Source organism: Nilaparvata lugens, chromosome 5, assembly GCF_014356525.2.
Source record: "Nilaparvata lugens isolate BPH chromosome 5, ASM1435652v1, whole genome shotgun sequence".
NCBI lineage: Eukaryota > Metazoa > Arthropoda > Insecta > Hemiptera > Delphacidae > Nilaparvata > Nilaparvata lugens.
Genome location: NC_052508.1, coordinates 58,483,032 through 58,500,109, shown reverse-complemented (window position 1 = coordinate 58,500,109; position 17,078 = coordinate 58,483,032). Strand labels below are relative to the sequence as shown.

The 17,078-nt window shown below is 35.9% G+C and overlaps 1 non-coding gene across 1 annotated transcript; it reads left to right on the top strand.

Moving 5' to 3' along the window:
- The first annotated feature begins 5,489 nt into the window (after nucleotides 1-5,489).
- LOC120351727 lies at nucleotides 5,490-5,593 on the top strand. The gene has a single exon (XR_005571501.1). It is a non-coding gene; the product is annotated as a U6 spliceosomal RNA (small nuclear RNA).
- The last annotated feature ends 11,485 nt before the right edge of the window (nucleotides 5,594-17,078 follow it).

The window sequence follows — 17,078 nt, the reverse complement described above, 5'->3', positions numbered from 1 at the left end:
ATTGAGTCACTTTGAATAAAAGTAGTCTATAAAAAATCAAATCTACATGAAACATTTTCAAGTTAAAATTTCAATGAATCTCTTTGAATAAAATAATCTAAATATCAAAAATCGAATCTACATGCAAAATATTTGAATTAAAATTTCAATGAATCACTTTGAATAAAAATAGTCTAAATGTAAAAAATCTAATCTTCATGGAAAATATTCAAATTCATATTTCAATGATTATTTCCTATGGAATTTCTGGAAACAGTTCCTGGAATTTATTCCAGTTGAGAAGCACAAAAATATCCCACATTCTGTGCATTTGACAAATGTAAATTTGTTACAGCCTGGAAATCGACACCTTGAGCGATTTTTTTGATTACTGCTCTCATCATTAGGTAAATGAGTAGCCTGAGTCATCCTTTTTGGTTCAGGAGGAAGAGGCACTGAGGCTCGGCGCTTGGATGGACCTGCAACATTCTCAGTTTCTCCATCATCCTCATCACTACTCACTGCCTTCTCTCTTACTTGTGTATCTTTTGGATACAACAAGTTTTCAGCAATTGTCAACTTGAAAAAATAATATGTCAGAATATCCTTCTTCAGCAATCCACTTGCAGCAGCTTCTTCCCTGTACTGTATCCAAGCTGCTGCACACACAAAATCAATAAAGTGGTGAATGACTCCAATGGTCCATTTTTTTGTTCTAGATCTCATACTGTATTTTCCAAGTACACGGTCCAACATGTCTACACCACCCATGTACATGTTGTACATTTTAATTTGGAAAGGACGTGGAATTTGTATGTATGAACTATCCTTCTTCGACCACCTTCTACAGTCTTCAACTGGCTCTACACCAAACTTGGTTGAGCACAGAAAGATGCTCTTATTGTCAAACCATTTTACAATGTTGATTTTGCCATCAACCCTAACAACCTGGTCGAATGAACCTCTACTCTTCTTCAAATCTTTATCAGAAATGAAATCTATATTCCTTGGTAACCTGTTGAACATTATGGTACCAGTTCCATAAATGTTTCTCTTCAAAAGGCAATCTAAGACTGCCACAGAAGTGAAATACCTATCAGTATACAAAGATGAACATTCTGGCAAAGAATCTGAGAGTTTCAAAACCACCCTACCACCTAAATCTATTTTCTCTGGGAGGGGAATTTTTTCTGAAATTATTTCCGCTCCTTTGCCTTTGTAGAGGAGGAAATCAAGTGGCAAACCAGACGAAGTGGTTGCCACAAAATTTTTTATCCCTACTGGATTAGGTTTTCCCCGCACATACTGCCTGGTCCTAACTTTCCCATGAAAGGGGATCATTTGTTCATCTATAGAGATGTTCTCAGTCCTTTGATTTTGCAGGCATCCTCTTCTCACTCTATCCAACATTGGTTGTACTTTCCAATATGGGTTTGATGCCTTCTCAGCCGATGAAACATTATTGTCATCAACAATTTTCATTTTACTTCTAAGGGTAAAAAATCTGTCTCTACTAATGTTGTCAGCAATCAGAGGATACCTTGTCCTAGATTCCCAACACATTCTTAATCTGGGATACTGCAGCAATGCAGCAACAATACTAGCCCCCCAAAATTTGCACATTTCTTGAGTGGTTGAATCCAGGGATTTCCCCAACTCCTCCACTGATCGCCTGTTGGTGAACTCAGCCAGTTCAGTGAAAAATGACTTATCGAGATATCTGCTGAAGTATTCCATTGGCTTCCCAACTTCAACATTGACTGGTCCACTAGCAGCATCAATGACAACTGGTGCATCAAAGCTGCAATGAAAAAAAAAACATTGCTGAGGGTTTGATTTACCATGATTCTGATATGTGAATGGCTACTAGGGACAAGTCAATGATTGAAACTAATAGTTAGAAATGTTATTCTGATATAAGCTACTTACTCAATTCTGTGTCACCATCGATTTGGATTGATTCTGTCCCCTGTGTGATCAGGATTTGCTATTCCAGTGGTTGCTGGAGTTGTAGGTTCACCTTCTACCTCTGTTGTTTCTAAATCATCATGCTCTTGGAGTGGAGGTTCGTCAGGAAACTCTTCATCCTCTTCAATATCTAGCTCTATATCTGATATATTTGGATCAAATACAAGGTCTTCCAGCTCTGAAAAAGAATGAAAAAGTGTTTGAAAGACCAAGTACAAAAATACAATGGAAAAAGCATGAGTGATCTTTTGAAGTAGGCTAATTGATGAAAACATATTAGTTTTCAATCCAATAAAGAGTCTGGAAAATTATTTAATCTTGAAGGAAATAAAACTGGTATTTTACAGTACCGGGTGTTTATAAATGAATATCGGAGTTTTAACTGCTCATAATATTTATTACATTGAACGTACAGTTTTAAACTATATACCAAATGAAAAAGCAACTCAAACAGTTTTACCAAGAACCTTATAAATGTTCAATGTGACTACCATTTGTCACACGGCACACATCAAGTCTATAGCTGAGTTCTTCCCAAACTTTGATCAGTGTGTCTTCAGTAATTGTTGCAACAGCTGCTTCAATCCTGTTTCTTAATTCGGGGAGGTCAGCTGGTAGCGGAGGCACATATACACGGTCCTTGATGAACCCCCAAAGGTAGAAATCGCATGGCGTCAGGTCGGGTGAACGTGGAGGCCATGCATAGCAAGCTCTGTCATTAGGCCCCTTGCGGCCAATCCAGCGGTTGGGTACAGTGCCGTTCAACCAACTGCGTACTTCGTTATGCCAGTGAGGTGGCACACCATCTTGCTGGAAAATGAAGTTCTCTGGTTCATCTTCTTCCAACTGAGGGAAGAGCCATTGCTCTAGTGTATCAAGGTAAGAAATACCAGTTACAGTAGCTTTGACAAAAAAGAAAGACCCATAAACCTTCTGCCGAGATATGGCACAAAAAACATTCAATTTAGGTGAGTCTCGTTGCATTTGTATCATCTCGTGAGGATTCTCTGAGCCCCAGATCCGCACATTATGAGTGTTCACAAGTCCACTAAGATGAAAGGTCGATTCATCACTGAATACGACATGATCCAGAAAATCTTCATCGTCATGAGACAACATTTCATTAGCAAAGTTGGCACGTAATCTGTGGTCTGTAGGCTTTAGAGCCTGTAATAACTGTAAACGGTAAGGACGTAGTTGCAAGCGTTTTCTTAAAACTTTCCAAACAGTCGACACAGGAATTTCTAATTCACAACTAGCCTTCCGAACTGATTTCATTGGGCTACGAGTGAACGACTCTCGCACTCGTTCAACAGCCTCGTCACTTACTCTTGGTCGTCCCGTGCTCTTACCTTTACAAAGGCAGCCGGTATCTTCAAACTGATGGTACCATCTACGGATGTTATTGTCACTTGGGGGATCGCAACCGAACTTAATACGGAACGCACGTTGCACAGTAACTACAGATTCGGTCTTTGCAAACTGTAAAACACAAAACGCTTTCTGTTCACTAGTCGCCATCTTTGCTACTACCGCTGTCTAGCGGATTGCGGCGGAAACATTACGCGCACATGCGCACTGGCGCAAACCAACAAAACTGTTTGAGTTGCTATCTAATTTGACATGTCATTTATAACTGTAACTTTAATGTAAAGAAAATTATAACGTGTTAAAACCCCGATATTCATTTATAAACACCCGGTAGTTTAGAAGTATTCTGGTTGTAGTATAATTGAAAAAAAACAACAACTTCTGAATGAAAACAGATTACAGAAACAACATTGCTTGTAAAATGATAACCTAACCTCAAAAGATTGTTTGTAACAGTGGAGACCCCAAGTATCATCTATGATACATGTAATAAAAACTGTTCTACTAGAAATAAATCAGTTCAAATCGCTTATTTTAAGCTCAAAGAGTAAACTTTACACTTATTTAAAGACAATCAGAAACTTGAAATTAAATGGATTAGAATAATATTTACCTTGAGCAGAAAGAGCCATTGCAGTAGTGTTGTAGAGCCACTAACTTTTGATGACAAAGCAGTCTAGTGGACAAACATGGAACTATTTCCGTTTGTAGACGATAAACAGCTGATGTTTAGTATATGCTACAACCGGTCAGCTTGACAAAGAGTTGAAAATAAGAAAGAAAAAAATCTGAGACCATAAAAATGTATCACAGGTGATACACAGGGACTGAAGAGGTTAAATAATATATTAATTAGATGCTAAAATGAATGAAGATATTGCACAATATAAATACAATACAAAATTAAAACTAATTTCACAGCTGCGCGCCTCCGGTGTGCTTATTCTAACTTATTTACATAAAAAGAATTCAACAGGAATAATTCCACGGCGCCCTCGGCTGCGCGGCGCGTCTCCAGTGTGATTTAAATAACTCGAATTTCAAGCCCTAGAAAGTTCTTTCCATGTCTAGAAAGGGAAACCAAACTACAATAAATTCTGTAATAGATTCTTACCCCAAAACCCACAGATTGCCTTGTGCCTTTATGAATCGGTTTAGGCATCTGTTGAGAGATTCTTAGGCATTGTTAAGTTGACCATTTCATTTTTCTTGAATAGAATTAAATTTTGTCTTTATCTCTTGTAGTGATGAGATGGTCAACAAAACACTTCTCCCCAACCGTTTCCAGACAACTTTTATATTTATCAATTTTAGGCATAACATCTTTACAATTCTCTTGTTTTAAATAATTTAAGATTATCAGATAACTTCCCATTAGGTAGCTATTGAGGTAGGGACATATAATTTACCATACAGTTTGGTAAGTTATTGAACCTTGCGGCCTTTGGACTGTTCAGCCGATTATCACATGTGGCCCAATCTACTAAAAGTTTAGGCACCGCTAAACTACACCTGAATGGTCAGCAGATCATGGAGTCATTGCCGAATACCGTAAGTCAAAGGTGTTGGTATCCAAAATCATTACCATTTAAATGCATGAGACGTGACTCTTCCTGAAAGTTGTCTTTCACTACAAACACCAGTTCAAAGATTGGATCATAGTCAAACTTGGTACTGAGAAGATCGGGCTATACCCTACTGTGAAATACATCGATTCAGATGTATTTTAAATGACTTCAATTTGTTTATGTACTATCATATACAATGCTTTACATTTTTATACTATTTAGTATTTTTACTATATTACATAATAATATGCTTTTGTGCAACTGGTCATAGAATATCAGTTCTAAAGAAATTTATTCCTGTTATCAAAAATGATATTATCCCCAGCAAGATAAGAACGCATAAAAATAATGCTTCTGCGAAATTTGACTCATCAAATGTTGCAGAAACATTTTTCTTTGTCTCATTTCATCTTATTAGCTAACCTATTTCCACCAAGAAAAAAATTGTCAATACTTGTAGAAAAACTCAATAAAAAATATTTTATTTCTTAATCTTGTTGTATTGGGCAGATATATGTAGGTTTTCCACAATAGCAGATGTGATGAGTCACAACAGATTCAGCAATAATTATTGAAATAATTGCATTAGTAGTTGAAGAGAAAGGTACAGTTCTAGGCCTTGAGGTTTTTTTGGAGTGCTACAGAGTGGATTAACATGGCCCCTGTTCAAGGATGACATGCAAAATCAAGAAACGTTCCACATTTTTGACTGAAATTGTTGTACAAAGTGGAATACCTGGAGAAGGTACACACCAACATGTTCACCATTATGTTCACCGTTATCACTGACCTGATCATTAAATGCATCACCTCCATATCAGTATAAGGCCTTCAGTTCTTAGTAGTGGTACTTCCCGGCCGCAAGAGCTGGTGTTGCCACCTGTGCTGTCATTCTCTTTGCTGACCCGACACATGTCCTACCGGCTGGAGGACTAAATGTCTGTCATCGAACAGTGGCAGGCTCACCTGCCTCAACTGCGGCGCCAGTCAGGACACCATAGAGCGCTTCACGTTTCCACACAAGTACAAGAGGGTGAAGGGAGCAATGGACGAAATAGAAGATACAACTGAGAAATGCACCATTTGTCTAACAGAGTTTGAAGATTCGGAAGATGTTAGATGGCTGCTATGGTGCAGGGGATTCAGATGTTAGGAGAACCTGCTACACCACCAGGCATAAGGAGGTTGCTACCCCCAAAAGAGAGCCATAGTTACTCCTGCCATTTACCCACGCTTGCTTGAATTTCTTCAATTCGAAGAAATGTATCTTGATCATTGCAGTATGAGGGATGGTGTACATCGGAAATAAAATGAGAAACTGTTATAAGCTTCAAAGCTGTCAAACACTGGAGAGCTGAAGAACAAGCATCTTCTTTTCTTCATATTTGGGAGAAAACATTTTCTTGAGACATCTTGTGTAAATCTGTGTTGAAGAACATATCCTTTTGCCAGTAACTCTTCACTGATTTTCATAATCGACCATTATTAGAAGTGGCCATTATTACACCAGTATTCAATGGCTCCCAACCATCACCTATGACTACCTTCTGAAAAATGTCAACAACTTCATTCAGTACACCAAACTTTGATTTTTTGTTGCAGAAAGTAATACTGGCTATTGAAATTTTTGCACTGACTATTGAAAACTACTGACTTATCAGCCTGCAGAAAAAGGCATTGGTTAGTGCTTGAATTGGAAGTATTTTCAACTTCACAGCAACTTCTAATGCATCAACAGTTCTTAATGAGAAAAATCTCATTGCAGAACTCACATTAATTTTAGAGAAATGAGTGGGTTCTACATCTGCTGTAAATGATGCAACAGCTGGATCTCTTTGCTGCCACCATCTTCTCTTCTCTACAACTGTACAATGTAACTCCCTGTTACAAAATTGTTAGGAAGCTCTTTTTCAACCACCTCTTGTGGTAGGAACAACCCATTACTTGAAACAGCATTCTTCAGATTTTTCAGAAGATGGCATACATCAGGAATTATTTCTAATTCAGCTTCACCAATTTTTGATGTAGTCTTCCTATTTTGCGATTGACATGTACTCCCAAGGCCCACCACATTGATCTGTTATTCGACCCCATATCTGAAGTGACAATCACAAGAGAAAGTCCACACAACTCAACAAAATTTACACATCTTTTTGTAAGCCGCGCTTGGAGTTCCCCCTTTGTAGAAGCAGCTGTTACCTCGCAAGCAATAACTTGCTTCCACGATGATTTTATGCCTCTGGAAAGAGCAACAGTGAGATGGTTGCCAATAGCCTTTGGATCACCCAGAGTGGTTATCCAAAAAACTTCCCTTCATTCTTGTTGAAGTCCATCTTTCCATTTATCTCTATTTCATCTATGCTTAGATTACATATCCTATCTAAGATTACATATTATCATATCATCCATTATGTCCATTTTGCACTTCAATGCTTCACTTAAAACTGTAAATATTCCAAAATTTGGTTTAAAATTTTGTATGCATCAATTGAGGGTGGCAATGATATTTTGTTTCCCTTGAGAACTTGTAGCCATTGACACCCAGGCTGAACCGAAGTTTTAAGCCTAGAAGCACAGTGTGTGTTCCAATACAGCAATTTGCTCGCTATTCAAAAACGAATTCATCAATGACTCCTTCTTCTGAAGTTCCTCCTTTAGTGAAGCAACTTCATTCTTGAGCTGCTTAATTTGCTCCTCCTCTGCAGGAAATGCCTGAAACAAAAAATGAATACTGTTGTAGACTATATCATTCAAGATGGAGTGGCTCACAAGCTGAGAACAGTGAGTTAGAAATATAATTTGTAAGAAAAAGAAACGAAGTTCAAGTTGCTGATGAAAATTTCAAGTTCAAGTTGCTACGGTAAGAAATAACAGTTGAAAACTAATATTTTGTGCATATTTGAAATCAGAATTTTTATTCCTGCATGAAATTATGTTAACCCTTTCAGACCCAAGGTGCAGAATTATGCCTATTACTTTGCCTATCTCCTTCAGACCTGAATTATTCTCCATAATGAAAAAAAATATGTTCATGTCTCAATGTCATTTAATGTACCCACTTTATGGTTAAATGTGATAGAAAAATATAATTTTCCTATATTTATGTCAGTTTCAGAATGTGCACTATTCTGCACAAGTCGTATTGATAATAATCATTATATGATTATGTGAGTACAGTACATTTTTTTCAATAATAAATGAATAACTATAATAATGATTAAAATAATATTCATTCACCAATTACAAATTACTATATAGTTGAAATACAATAATCATTGCAAGATAATTGCACAATATTTTACCATAAAATTGCAAGATGTCAGCTGTTACACTTTTCAGCACAAGTTGTATGGAGTGTAATAATAAAATAATACATGACTGTACTATAACACATATTGATGCAACCAAATAGGGGAATAATAATTATTATGATAATGATGATAATAGTAATAAAACTGAACAATATTTTACCATCAAATTGCAAAATTTCTGTACACTTTTCAGCACAAGTTGTATGGAGTGTAACAATAATATAATAAAATAATATATGATTGTACTATACCACATATCAATGAAACCAAATAGGGCAATAATAATATTATTATGATGATGATAATACTAATAAAACTGAACAATATTTTACCATAAAATTGCAAGATGTCAGCTGTTACACTTTTCAGCACAAGTTGTATGGAGGGTAACAATAATATAATAAAATAATATATGACTGTACTACAACACATATTGATGAAACCAAATAGGGGAATAATAATTATTATGATAATGATGGTAATACTAATAAAACTGAACAATATTTTACCATCAAATTGCAGAATTTCTGTACACTTTTCAGCACAAGTTGTGTGAAGTGGAACAATAATATAATAAAATAATATATATGATTGTACCATACCACATATCAATGAAACCAAATACGGCAATAATAATTATCATAATAATGATAATGATGATAATACTAATAGTAATAATACCTAACATTAGTTCTTTCCTAAAATCTACTTATTCCGGTGGAAACTAACAAAGCAGTTCCTCTCTTGCTTTATGCACAAGTGCACATTGCACTTGTCACAATAAAAGTGTGACTTTTGACCACACTTTCCATTCTTGCATCTCTTCCCTTCTTTTTCTGAGTCAAGGAAAGGCATTTGGTCAGTCGAATCTGTCCTCACTTCTGGGATTGGCCTGTGCTCATCATGTGGGCGTTTTCTGGTATTTTCTGCTTCCTCTTCTTCTTCCCCTGCATCTTTACTGGGCCTTCCTCTTTTTTTTTTATTTTGACACTTTCCAACCTTCACCAAACTCTCAGCCACTCTCATCCTGAAATGCATGAGATCCAACATTTTATTTTTTGCCAATCCCAGAGCTTGGTAATCTTTTTTGTACTCAATCCAACTATTCGAAACTGCAAAGTCCACTGCATGGGAGATCAATCTTAGCGTCCACTTCTTTGATCTGATGTAGATCCTGTACAACCCTATCAATTGGTCAAGTAAATCTACACCGCCCATTGCATGATTGTAGCGTCTTACTACTTCTGGTCGACTAACTTGCATAAATATCTTTTGTTGATGTTATCCCATCTTTTTACTTCGTCAACAACACCAGCACCTACAAAATTTGAAGCAAGGCTCACTGGTCTATTATCCAACCATCTCACCAATACAATATCTCCATCAGCATACTGGACTTCTTCATGAAATCCTCTTTTTTCTTTCTTTAGTTCTTTCAGATTTTTCAATGGAGGGTTGGAAAATCTACATAGACAAATTGTCCCAGCAGCAAATATATGTTTCTTCTTCAATATTTGAAGCAAGCTATAGCTTGAAAAGTAATTGTCATAATAGAGAAAGTGCTCACCCTTTTCTTTCAATCTTCTCACAAGATGAAGCACTACTGCAGCCCCAAAACCAAGATTTTTCAATTGCTCTTGATTTATCTCAGTTGTTGATCCTTGGTATAAAACAAAATCATAAGCCTGCCCTGACTTACCACAGAGCACAAATATTTTCACCCCCCATGGTGTTGGTTTCCCTTTCATGTATTGTTTCACATTCAATTTTCCACAAAAAGGTACCATCTGCTCATCGATACAGGTGTCTCTTTCAACTGACAACTCTTTACACCGATTCAGTATACAATCATAAATTGGCCTTACTTTTATAAACCTATCTTTATTGTTTCCATCTACAGCTAAATTGTCAAACATATGGAGATTGTTTCTCAGTTGAAAAAATCTGTCCCTACTCATTGTCTCCAAGAACAGAGTGATTCCCAATGCACTGTCCCAACAGAGTCTTACACGAGGAAATTTCAATGTACCTAGAGCTATATGCAAGCCAAACAAGCTTTCAATCTCTGAAGAATTTGTTGGCTTGAAATTGTGCGCATCCATTTGTAGTGCATACATATTAGTATACTTAGCCACTAATTCAAAAAAAGAAGGAGGCAAGTATCTTTTCACATAGTCTATTGGATCAAGTAGTTCTATATTTTGGGGTTCTGCCTCTTCCCATTCAACCTCTGGTGGGATAAAGTCTGATTGCAGCCACTTCCTCTTCTTTTTGTCGGTGACAAAATCAAACATTGTTGTATAATCCTGATCTATTGAATCAATAATGTATTGAGATAAATAGTTGATGAGTGCGAATGACAAGAAACATAATGATAAAAGTTTAAATTGAAGTAAAAAAGAAGATAATTTTGTTTTATTGAACTCCAATTCAAGAAAAAGATAACAACCAAATTTATTACCTGTCCAAAAAAAAGAACAAAAATAAGTTTCAAGGTAGAGTTGGAGTTATTTCTGACATGTGGGAAAAAGCTCTAAATTGTGGCATTGCTTGACCTGGATTAAATAAATTAGTGACTACCAATATTGTTTTACTAAAATTAATTTTAGGTCTGTGAATATCTTGATCTAATACCAAACTGCAATGTTAAATTATCGTTTTTTAACTAGTTTACAGAGTTTGTCATTTTTTAAATGTAAATAAATGTTTATTACTTACACGGACTGGAGCACGTTTGAGTCACTTGAAACCCATTCTCTGATGAAAATTCGCTCCAGTCAATGTAAGTAATAATTATTTATTTACTTTTAATAAGCCTAACTAGTTAAAAAACGGTAATATAAATTTTAAACTCAACAGGGAATGAGTTTCAAGTAATTCAAAAGTGTTCCAGTCAGTGCCAGTAATAAACATTTACAGTGACTGTTGATAACTGCTACCCCGAGGCTTAATGATCAGAAATTGTGAACTAACAGCATCATGCTAGTCTAATTTATTATTTGTTGGTAAATGTTTTGGAGTCTCATGACAATAATTAATTCAGAGTACTTCTTTTGTTGCAAGTTATGAATTAAGGAGCAACTTATATGATTATTATATTGTATTTAAGTTATTTTATATAGAATTAATTCTAAATTTCATAATGATTATTAACAAAAAATTAAACATTTTAGTTGTCCTTAACCCTTTTGGTCATGCTTATTTATCTGCCAGCAAAATTTTTTTTTGAATGCACATTTCAATTAAACATATTTTTGAATTTTTTTACATGAGTCACAAGTTGATAGCATTCCTGGTAATACAATAAAATCAATATTTTTTAGATAATAATCTTATTATTCTCATATTATGCTCACAAAACTAAAAAAATCATACTAATACTAAAATATAAAAATACTATTTACAAAACTGTATGATGTCAATATGAATAAAATATTCTGGAAATTACCTACATCTTGATCATTTTGAGTGAAATTGCAAAAAACAATTCTGATTTTTCCCACAGCTATGGTTATTTGACATTTCATGCACTTAACAAACGATCTTTTTGCACAGCCAGAGTTTTTGCACCTTGAAGGGTTCTTGATGTCCATAAATTCTGGTAGATGCCCAATGTTGTCATAATGGACATCTTCAACAGGTGCAATTTGTGCCATGCGTTTGGCACTGATTGAAGGACCTGGTGATTCAGCACTAGATGGATGACCACGTTTTTTTATTGGATTTGTCCTGCCAATATAAGACCTTCAGCCGAAAATGTATCAAATCCAAGATTTCTTTGGATGGATTTTTCAGAGAAGATGCATCACGTCTGATGCATTCACTACAGACATGTCCAAAGCATGATTGAACATTCTCAGAGTCCACTTTCTGGATCTAATGAGTTCTGTAGATGGCAAGCAAAAAGTCGAACCTATCAACCCCACCCATGTCTTTTAAATAGGGCTATTACTTCACATCTCTCAATATTGATGAAAGACTTTGATGTCTTATCCCATGGCATGTATCTTTCTTCCCAGAGCCTATAAAATTGGACCCAATTGGCCTTGATAGTACCAATAGTATGAATTGCTTTGTTTTCGAGGTACTGAAATAGATGATAAGTTAAGAAATAATATTATCAAAGTATAATTTACAGTTTGGAGCATTTATTCTTTCTGCCAGTTGCATGACTACACTGGCACCAAAACCAAATTTTTTGAAAGGTTGTCTGATTTTTGTGGATTGACCCTGATATATGATGAAATCATACATCAGGCCACTTGCTCCACAAAGATTTTAATCCCCCATTTTGTTGGTTTTTTAACCATGTACTGTTTTATATTTATCTTCCCCTTAAATGGAACCATTTGTTCATCTACAGATAGCTCCCCTTCAATTTCTAATTTCTTACATCTGTCTCTGACTCCATCATACAATGGCCTCACTTTCCAAATTTTATCCTGAAAGAAGGCTCATCTATAGAAAATTGAAAATAAAATAATTACATTACTAGAAAAATTTAGAAAAAGTTGAAGCCTCTGTATCATAATGTATTACTGTTCCAAGCTATTACAGTAAACTGGGGCGAAGTTGGTCATAATTGATCAGCAATAGAATACAGTGTAAAATCGATTTCGCCTCATAGATGAGGTGACTTTGATCAATAATTCTGTTTTTTAAAAAGTTTATTAATCTTATTTGTATTATATATTGCAATATTCGAGCATTAAGCTTCGGTACAATGCAATATTGTACAATGCAACTTGTTTATCAATAAAGAAGTTTGTATTGGGTAACTTGGGACACTTGTCACAAGTTACCTCACCCTGTGCAGCCGAGGGATAATGTGATAAATCCCTGTGAGGGATAAAAACAGTGATAATGTGGAAACAAGCTTTTTAATCTGATTCAATGTCCTTGAGGAGGCAATTGGATCCATAAAATGAATGTTTTTAAATCTTGGATCCAAGAAGATTGGTAGAGCCAACAAGTGAGCATGCTCTCTGTCCTTGAATCTGGATTCAAACTCTGTAATCAATATATTTTTCAATTTGATTCCAGTATCAAGGAATGGAGCAGCTTTACTGATAGTCTTCAGGAAGCAGTTCAACAAGGGAATTGTCATGCTTGCTGTAACATAAGTCTCCCCTGAAAATTCCCTTGTTAAACGCTCATGGTTAGAAAGCAGATTTTTTTACCTCTCTTGCCCTTTCTTATTCAATTGCTGTCAACATGGGGTGAGATTCAGTTTTTGACAGGAGTACAGTGCTTATAACTGTAGACAATGTCAAAAATCGTTCAATCATATTATATTGAATGTGGAATTCCATCTGGTTTTTACATCCAATACAAGTTTGAGAATCTCCCCCTCTGAGATCCCCTAAGCCTCTGCTCTTCCCTAACAGAGTCACTGGCATTTGAGGATTTTTTTTTTCATAATTTTTACAATATGCTACTGTTATCACAAGTTTCAAAAATGAAGTCAGGATCATCGGGATCTTGTTCAATGTCTGTTCCACTGTTGTTTTCCTTGGATACATGGCTATCAACTAGCTTTCCATCAAAAGAACTTTCGTTTTAAAAAGTTAAATTTGAATAGCTTTCTGATAGCATTATCATGCCCTACTATATCACTGATATTTAAATCATTTTCCAACACTATATCAGCCGACTCAAAGACTCAAACCTGCAGTATTGATGAAGGAGGATACAGTCAATCCTTGTTGAATGATACCTTCCCGTGAAATGATGTCATCCTCCTCTGAATTGATAGAAACATTTCTTGGACCTCTTTTCCGAATTATTCCAGTAAAAAAGTAGATAATCTTGAATTTGATAGTGTGAACTATGTTTGAGGTCAATACCCAGCCGACTCCAGTCTACTAAAGTCGGCTGTAAGTAGGGTTACCAGATGACAGGGATTTTCCGGACTTGTCCGGAATTTTAGCTCTGAGTCAGGGAAACAGGGAAACTTTGAAATTGTCAGGGACTTTAAAGAATTGAAAGAAGAAAATTAAAAAAAAACTATATTTTTTAAGGAGTTTGTTTTCAAAGAGAATAATTGAATAATATTTGATATTTTAATAATAGAATTAATATTTAATAATAAAATAATATGAATAATAGAATTTTTACAATTATAATGAATTATTCAATCTATTCAATCAAAATGCAAATGTAGAACGATTGTTCTCATTAATAAATTCTCAGTGGACTAATTATTCAATCTGAGTCAGACAGGCCACCAGACTTGTACTTTTCATTGCTAGATACTGCTTTTAACAACTTATGGTCTTTCATCACAATTATTGTATGGAACTCTGCACATGATGTCTTCATAAAATTGAATTGTATCAACAGTAGAGCCTTGACAGAAGCTACAGACAGTCTATTCCTCTCCTTTGTCCACTGAGAATTCATTAATGAGAACACTCGCTCTACATTTGCATTTTGCGCTTGAATTGCAAATACAAAACTGCAAATTTTTTTCAGTTCCATCACCCTCTCACAAGTTAGAGATTTTAAAATAATCTCCCATTGCTCAACAGGCACTATTTCAAAAAGTCACTATTTTTCTGTCTCAAAAAAGAATTCAAAGCTGAAATTTCATCAAAAAGTTTGACATCATCCACATTTACTGCACAACCGTTCAAAAACTGAAGGGAAGGAGCCACTTTTTCATAATCAACAACACCTTTCAGTATCATCCAGTCAAAAATCTTGAATTCATCTAATGGCTGCAACCACTTATTTAAGTAGTCAAGGCAAGTGATATATGCATCTTTCACATCATTCATGAACGATTCTTTTACATCTTCAGTGCCATTCAACAGCAATTCTCGCACTTTCAAGGGAACAAATGTAGCCGCTTCTCTTGCTTTCAATGTTTCGCAGGTCGAATTCAATATTTCCACAATATCCATAACAGAGTTATTTTCTCTTTCTATTTTCGCAATTTGTGGCTGAAAGATCGACATCAGAGAATGAACAAAAAATAAATAACTTTCTGCCAGTTCATTTTCAAAAAAAGCTTTAATTATTTTTGGAACTTGAGGAGTTGTCAAAAAGTATTCTTTTAGAGGCAAATACATTTTCAAAATTCTTTCAATTGCTGGGAAAAGACTCAGCCACCTCGTTTTACTGTGGACAGTAAGGCTTCAGTGTGCACAGTATATACTGAGAATAAATTGAAGAGCTTCATCGCCAACGACTCTATATCAATTTGTAGAACATCTGTACCATGTTTAATGCAATTATGCAAAATATGCGCTGGGCAACCTACTCCAACAATTTCCTTACCAAGTTTCTTCTTAAGATTTGTCAACACATTCTTCCCTGCTTGCCTGTTGATCCCTCCAAAATTTACATTGGCATTATCTGCTGTTAGAGAGATACATTTTTCAGTCAAGTCAAACTTTTGCAAGGTCTTCATAATTATGTCAGAAATTGTTTCTGCTGTCTCATTTTGCGTCTGAATGACATCCAATAACTTTAATTGCATCCCTCCTTGAGAATCGAAAAATTGGATTATAACTGGAAATATTTTTCCTGATCAATGATTGATCTTCTATCAATAACAAGTATTAACTTGATAATAATAATGTGTAATATTAATGCAATAAGAGTATAGGCACCGACCTGTAGCGTAGAATTTAGGTAGCAGCTATTGCTATTCTTGTCGTTGACCATGCCGGCGCCGACAGGGGAGGCGCTCTGCCATCCGAGCTGCACACTGTCGGCCGAGTAGAGCACTTTCTTGGGCTTGGGCAGGCCGTCACCCCCTTCGCACGGCGTCACCACTACTTTTGTCTTTTTCGCCGGTTCATCACCACTGTTGCGCATGTTGCGCATTATGTATCGCTGTTTCATCAGTAGATCGTTCATTTTTGATAAGTAGCTGCGGCACTTTTCGTTGTATGATAGCATCGTCGAACACTACAAAACACACATGTACAACTACATTAATACACCAAAAACGTAATATCGATAAAAACTACAAACAAATAATAAGTGGCTATGACAATTTCAAGTCACTCTATTCAGTATGATATCCATCTCACTACAGCAATACTACACACTAGAACAAACAATATAACTGATATAGTCCTATATGGGAGGATTCCCACATATAAGTATTAGTGTATGTGTCCGGTTAAGTGAGAATAGTCAGTGCCATGAGAAATCATGAAAATAATATTTTCACAGTTCCAGTTACTGAATCTGATAGTGATATGTGGAAATTAGCCTTAAAGAGGTTGGTTTCGGTCAAAATATACTGATAAATGAATTTCTGCTGAGATAAAAGTGATATTCACTTCAAACAGTTAAAATTACTTGTAACATTGATGCTTCCCATTCAGGTGGGCCGTCCACTAGAACCGTTTTTGTCCGAACTAGCATCGACCGAAAACTACCGAACGCGATCGAACGATCCCCCAACAAAGAAAGGAATAGATGCTCGTCCATTGCAACAGGTTAATACACGGCTGTGCACGGCCGTCTCCGGCCGATACATTTTTTGATCCGAATTGAATGAGATTTTCCGGCTCTATCCGGCCGAACTAACTATAGTGAAGTCCACTTTATAATGGCAGTGGATAAAGATAGGAGAATAGCGATGCCGATTCGTTTTGCCAATTTAAAAAAAAACCCTCTACAACAAGGCTTTTCATTCATAATGAGATGTACTAAAATAAAACCTTTAGAAACTAAAAATAAACCTTTGGAAAAGCGTTATCAAACATTAATAAATTACAACACACATTATACATTAGTTACTGGTTGTACAACCAGGGGTGCCCAGCCCCCCCAAGGCCAATGGCGCATGCCCCCCCCCCCCAATTCAAGTGTAATGCCCCCCCAATCCATGTGTAATGACCCCCCCCCCAAAGTACCCCAA